This window comes from Schistocerca serialis, chromosome 11 (genome assembly GCF_023864345.2).
Source record: "Schistocerca serialis cubense isolate TAMUIC-IGC-003099 chromosome 11, iqSchSeri2.2, whole genome shotgun sequence".
NCBI lineage: Eukaryota > Metazoa > Arthropoda > Insecta > Orthoptera > Acrididae > Schistocerca > Schistocerca serialis.
In genome coordinates this window covers 34,878,931-34,886,252 of record NC_064648.1, presented here as the reverse complement: position 1 = coordinate 34,886,252, position 7,322 = coordinate 34,878,931, and the positions used below count along the sequence as shown (strand labels likewise).

Here is a 7,322-nt window from a genome sequence, read left to right as displayed (position 1 = left end):
GCTCACCAGATGGTAGAGTTTTGTCAGGACTGGCTCTCCCAAGGCCGTCAGTAGTTCCGATCCGTAGAACGCCAGTTTTCTTTCTCCTGATAACGACATCCTCTTGAGTAGTCCCCGCCCGGAGATCCGAATGGGGGACTATTTTACCTCCGGAACATCATTTAATCATACAGTAAAGCTGCATGCCCTCGGTAAAAATTACGGCCGTAGGTTCCCCTTGCTTTCAGCCGTTCACAGTACCAGCACAGCAAGGCCGTTTTGGTTAGTGTTACAAGGCCAGATCAGTCAATCATCCAGACTGTTGCCCCTGCAACTACTGAAAAGGCTGTAGCCCCTCTTCAGGAACCACATGTTTGTCTGGCCTCTCAGCAGATACCCCTCCATTGTGATTGTACCTACGGTACGGCCATCTGTATCGCTGAGGCACACAAGCCTCCCCACCAGCGGCAAGGTCCATGGTCATGGGGGGTCCAAAGATACTGATTCTGAAAATACACCAGAAAGTTTAGAGAAAGTATGCTTTAAACTTGGATAGTTAAATAGAAGTATGCATTTAATAAACAGAAAAATGAAGCCTCCAAACCTATTTTAATGGATTGTGAAAATAACTTGATTTTAGTATTTGAACACTGTAGATAAAAATTATGACTATATAGTTTTTGGGAAAAGTGTTTATTGACCATAGGAAAATGATTGCTTTTCAATACACTATAAGAATCTGAAAACAAGAAATCTAGCAACATGGAAAATTTTTTATCTTTTGCATGTATAGTAAATTAAAAATAATTTAGATTCAAATGTAGCATTATCAGAAGTTTGAAAACGTCACTGTGAATAAATTTTAACAGATGTTCAAATGAGATGAGTAAAAATGAAGCATGAGAGAAGAGTTCAACAGCGTTCAGTAAACACTATGAAGCCTCAAGTTTCTGTGCAACAATGCCCTGCTTTCTCGTGTTTTTTTGGAGATTAGTATTTTCTCAGTACCTCAGAAAGGACATTGGTGTACATTCCATCATACAGGGCAATTATGAGGTCAGTAGAAGCCATTGAACAATTTAAAGAAAGCCATGTGCTTGAACAAGGGAAGCAGAGAAAGTTATTTCAGAAGAGCATTTCAAAAACATTTCACTGGTTCCTAGAAGATAATTAAGCAAAATGACTTCCCAAATTAACAGGAAACAATTTTGTCAGGGCATTAGAGACAATGAAGCAAAGGCTAATTTCAAACAAAAATACTCAAATCCTACATGAAAGATATGAATACTTTGTACATTAAGAAATGGCCCTGTGACATTGCAAGCCCATTGCTAGAAGGGCAAGAACATTAGGACCTTTTGAGAATTTTCAAATGTAACCAAAGTTGTGTTGATGTACTCCCTGTAGTACATCAGAGAAAGAGTCTTCCATACAGTTTTGACAGCACTGCATAATTAACTTTTTTGCAATCTACTTTGATGTTTATTTCAGTTGTGGGACCTCCACTGCATGTATGGAACCCCAAAAATTACATCAAAGTAAGGATGAAAACAGGCACGCCGATATCCTATACTAAAAGGCTAATCTGCATGCGCAGCAGTGAGTGATACTTCAAGTTGCAGAATCTTTACGCATGTCCTGATTTTGTTAGGAATACAGCACTGCAGATAAGGAACTAAGTTAACATTAACAAGTGGTCCAGGTGTGAGCACAGCTTTCCATGTACAAAGGGTCCAAGTTCCCTGGTATCAGCAAGCTTGTGCTCACTGAATGTAGGCCCTTGAGAAACCTTAAGACAGAAGAACCACAGTCCCAGAGCGTGATACTACTGGTTCTTTACTGCAGCCGTCCACCTGTTGTCACATGGAAAGTGCACTCAAACCTTCCCAGCTACTGCAACACACATGACTTAGGTAACATCAATTTAAGCATATGTTAAGTCCCTGTCCCCTCCTGACATTTAACAAATGTGCAAATAAATAGTTCTTTCACAGGTATACCTACACTGAAGTCTAGGAGAAGCATTTTTGACTCTATTGCAATGTGGGTTATTTCACTGTTTCAGTTATGAACCCAACACATTTATACTGAGCCGATACAGTAACATTCTTTAGGAATGCTGTGAGTGTGAGTGCTTGAGTTCCTACAGAAAGATGCTTATAGATACTGCTTTAGCAGGACCTCATGAAAAAACCCGTACTCCATTTGGATAAACCTGCTTTTGTTTCAGGCAGTGTCAAACAACTCACGTGGCAGACATGGGAGAGCAAACAACTGCTCAGCTGCTTGAGCAGTGATAGCAGATGTCGATGAAATGTATTTGTAGTATGTCAGGTGAACCAGTACTGAGGTTACAATGTAAGTGACATTAAATATTTGAAAATTTAAGGATACTGAAATGTGTTTTAATTACCTGAGAGCAGCAAGTTGCAGCCTGCAGTGCTTTGCTGGCATAATGTACAAAATCTGTGCATTGCTCCATAGTGTTATTTTCTGACAAATGTGTGACCTACTGCAGTTCACACAGAATGATTGATGTTTTTGTACCCAAGGACGACCTTCATTATGTGAAAGGGTCAGAAAGGAACTCACCTCATATTAATATGGACCAGGATGCCACCATACTTTGCCTTTTTAAGTCTACATTAAGGAAACATTTTTTCAGATATAGTGGAAAAATTGTTGACACCATAGGTCAAAGACAAGGGAGCCATGGGTCACAATTACAGCAGCACACCTCACTGTTCAGGTACAAGAGTTTCTGCATGCAACAATTTTGAGGCCAATGGATTGACTCTCCAGCTGCAATAAAATGGGCACCATAAGCTCAGACCTTGCCATATCAAACATCTCATTATGAGGAACAATTAAGTTCTACTCAGTCCACCATTAATGCAAGACTAAGAATGGCATCAAAGTGTACAACTTTCAGGGTATCAGATTTTCTCCAGCCTTGTCAAGCATGACATGAGAGACACAGGTATCTAAAGCATAATTGTGCCCATGCAGATCCACTGGATATACAGCTTTTTTATCTAACCATTGTAGTACACAGTATACTTTTTTTTGGGACATGAATAGTATTAACACACACTGCTTTTCCTGTATCTTGCAACTGGCCCTGTCCCTTAAACGACTGCTTACGAATACTTGAGAAACATTCTACGATATTGTTCAAATTTGTGGGGCCCTTACTAAAGAGCACTAACAGGACATTAACATAACACAAAGAAGGGCAGCAGGAACAGTTACTGGTTTATTTTTATCACCCAAGAGCATCTCAAAGATGATGAAAAACTGGCAGATCTTTGAGAAACCAGCTATCCCACAAACCCTGATTAAGAAATTTCAAGAATGAGTGCTGACAAATTGAAGAATGCATCACAGTCCTCTATGTATTTCTCCAATCATGGCCACAGTAACTGGATTATTTATTACAATATGTGCAGCAGTGCTTAAGTAATCATCCGTCTGAACACTGCATCAAAATGCTACAGGAAATAGTCAAAGTTGTACAATATGACATTCTTTCTACCCTGCATTTATTAACAGCGGTTTTCAGACCATGGACGTAAATGTGACTGATGTTCAGTCACAAAAACTCCTAAAAATTATTAAAACCATGAGGCCTCACTGCACAAAATTTACAGTGAAGATATGCTCAGTTTTACATAGTAGAACAAGAGGAGATAGCAGTCTTGGCTGTGATGCTGAAATTAGTGTTTCTTTATTCATCAATGACTCATGGCTTGCATAATTCCAGGCATTTTCAGAGTGGCTGATGTTGATAAGCAAGTTGAAGATATCTGTGATACGAAAACAACAAAAATAAATTTTCTTCATGGGGATGTTTTATTGATATCCATAACTTAACACATATCAGAAAATCTGAAGATACTTTGAATTAGGCAAAACACAAATCACTGATGAATGAATAAGCAGTAATTTCAACATTGCATCTAAGACTATTCACATTCTATACACTGGTTGCTATATCTGAATGCCATAGCAAGTGGAAAACGTTTCGCATGTGGAGAATAGTTTTGTCAGTAATATATGCATCTAAAATAACAGTTTAGCTATTATTACCATCAGAGGTAAGACTTCCTATGGTGCTCATCCCCATATCTGCCACAAAGACTCGGTCCAGGCTGCTGTCTTACCACAGAGACACGTAGGGCCCCAACACATCCCTCAGCACGTGGACCTGCTGTCCAGAACTGTCCACCAGGATCTTGACCATGTCCACATGTGAAGATGAGCCAAATGCCACAAACACGTACCTGTAGCAGAATACCAGACAGTCCATGTTATTAAAGTCAATTTCTTATTTTATAGTAAGTACTGCATTTTCACCAAATCTAGTGAGCTTTACAGAACATTATAACCTACAAATCATTTAAGGCAGTCTGATTCCCATTTTTCAATCATTACCTGCCAAATCATTTGGCTTCTACAGTATTTCAAAATATAGCTAAACAGACAGCTGAATAACAATACAATAACAAATACCGAGTAATAACATGGCTTACATCTTATTGGATTGTGCTACGTTAGTGCAAACAAAAATGCTGGGAAAGGAAACACTGAACGAACCAATACTATGTCTTCTTTGATCCACTGCAAAATGACGGACATTAACTTCTCACAGAATTCCAATATGCATAAAATAGGCACCACAAGAATTTTAATTATGCTCATGACCTAACAGTTTGCTTCATAAATTTCTAACCAATTTGTCATCTATTAATATGAAGGTGACCTCGGCACATAATACAGTTTTGTCACCACCATCTCCATTCCACAAAATAGAGGAGGCAAATTATATCATCAGGAATCTGTCCAATTTGTCTTTGTGTGGATGAAAAAGCCAAATCAGGTAATGGGTTAAAGATGAGGTTCAGTATCATGTTCAGTCTGTGCAAGAGCACTTCTGCAACCCCATGTTCACAAAATAGGTAGTTACTTGCAACATTTACTGCCTAACCCAATCAAAATGCAAAGATAATTCCTTATGCTACATCCTTACAGACTTCCAGCACTTTATATTTTCCTTTAATGCAGAGTGCTACATCGGTTATTCTAATTGGAATACAACAGCTATGACTTTTCTACAAGGTCTGTTCAACAAAGACCTTCTTTCCTGTTGCTTCTGTGACACTTTGCTGTCTCTACCATGAATTGGAAAGAGCAGATTTTTATGTATAGGTGGCAGCACACACTCAACAGTAAGTTGGTAGTAATGCTCTATTTTGTGGACACTATGCATTTCACTCCTCAAACCATGGAGGTATTGGAAGAGGAGGAGTATGGGGCAATAAAATTCTGTGTTTTTTAAAACTGTACAGCCACCAACACATACACAAACATGCGGTAAGTTTATAGTGAAGATGCACTACTTTGAGCAACAATTTTTAAATAATTCAACCACTTAAAGAAGGCCACCTTGTCTGTGTTAAACAAGGTGAGCTTTGTGTTTTGGCTTCTACTATGACTGAAGTCAACATCACCAGCATGCTGCAACTGTCCATAAGGATCACCAGGTAACATTATGTAACCTCAAAGCAGTATTAAAAATTTCATATGTCAGTGTCCTCAAAATTATGCAGGATCATATCCTTATAACCCATGCTTGTACCTGCTTGTACCTGTTCAAACAAAATGCTGTGTCAGTAGCAACAAGCCATGACGTGCTGCACCTCTTTGCTGATGGAGGGGATCTGTGTTTGGAATCTAATATCACTGGTGACGAGTCACAGTTCAGATGCATCATTACGATCTTTAAGGAGAATGAGCCAGCACAGTGAGGAAACCACTCAGTTTTCCAACTCCAAAAGATAACTGAAAGTTTTTCCATCTGCAGGGAAGTCCTGGAATGATTTACTGGCATGCAGATCCTTCACACTACTGTTACAGCAGCATACTGCATGTCAGTATTGGCTGAACTGGTGAAGCACACTGCAAGCAAAGACCAGAAGTTCCTCAGACTGGATGACAACTTCATAACAATGTGCAGCCTCACATCACAAATCAAGTTTTCCAGTTTCTGGTTCAGTTCAACATTACCTGTGTGCTGCATCCACATTATAGCCCCAGTCTTGCACTCTGTGATTTTCTTTTTAATTCCTTTCACTAAAGACAAAAATTTGAGGCCTTTTATTTGAGGACTGTAAGCATTGCTGAAGAAGTGAGCAGTGCTTAAGAAGTGAGGATTCTCAAGAACCTGATAAAAAATTGTCTGCAGTGTGTGTTTGAGCACTAGCAGAGATGCTATAGAAGGTGCATTTCAGTAGGAGGGAAGTACTTTGGAAAAGTTGCTACCATTTGAATGGAGTAATAAACATCTGTGAACAAAATTAGTCTGTCTGTTAATCAGCCCTCTTAAATCACATGATGTGGAGTGATTCATGGTAGAAACCAAAGTAGTAGATACCGGTTGACATGCCACTTGGACACACACACTTCTGAAGTAAGGACATTCGTGAATGAGCAGTGCTAGTGTGTTGGGCTTCAACAGTGTACCACTAACCTAAGTTCATAACTTTGAGTCAGGTCAGGACTGTACACAGAATTTTACATATCTTACTTTAAAGTGGCAGAAGTCATCGAATTATTTATACTTGAGCTGCCGGATGAAAGCATAACATCTCTACACCAGAGGCTTCAATGAAAAAACCATTACAAACTCAAACAAACTCTGGAAGTTTAACCCCTGAACATAAAACCCTGAGTTCTGGGTTTTATTGTCTGACAGAAATGTAAAATCCTGAGTACACTCAGTCAACTCAAGAACAGACTTTTAAAACATTAAACCCTGCATTTGTCTGTTTCAAGACTGGTAGTCAGGTTCTACATTTGTAGCGTGTTTCAGTTGAGGTGGTTGCCAATAGATACCTTTACTGTGTGCAGTTTTGGATACTCAAAACACACACTTTCAGACTCTCCTGTATTGCTTAATCAATGCTTTCAAAAAAGGATGGCAACAGTGAACCTGTGTTTTACACAGAAACATTAAATTATTGATAAAATTATTTAATTGGACACATAAAAAATCTACTCATCAACCAGCGGCAGAACACACTCATAAAAGATTGTTGTCAATGGCAAGCTTTCAGAGCCAGTGGGTCCTTCTTCAGGCAGAAGGGTTGAAGGGGAAGGAAGAAGGGAGAAGGAAAAGGACTGGAGGGGTCTAGGAAAGGGGTAGATTTTAGGAAAGTCACCGAGAACTGTGGGTTGGGGAGACTTGCCATACGGAATGAGAAGGAAAGACTGATTGTTGGGGAATGCATTGGATCTGAAAACCTCAGAGCTTACAGGTGGAAGACAGGGTAATATGCAAGCAC

At 39.3% G+C, this 7,322-nt stretch overlaps 1 long non-coding RNA gene across 1 annotated transcript in view; it reads left to right on the top strand.

The window, feature by feature from the left end:
• The first annotated feature begins 1,843 nt into the window (after positions 1–1,843).
• LOC126426805 (uncharacterized) overlaps positions 1,844–7,322 on the top strand; it is a 29,008-nt gene continuing 23,529 nt past the window's right edge. Inside the window, exon 1 of the long non-coding RNA XR_007576425.1 lies at positions 1,844–2,337. This is a non-coding gene — a long non-coding RNA (uncharacterized LOC126426805). The remainder of the gene's footprint in view (positions 2,338–7,322) is intronic.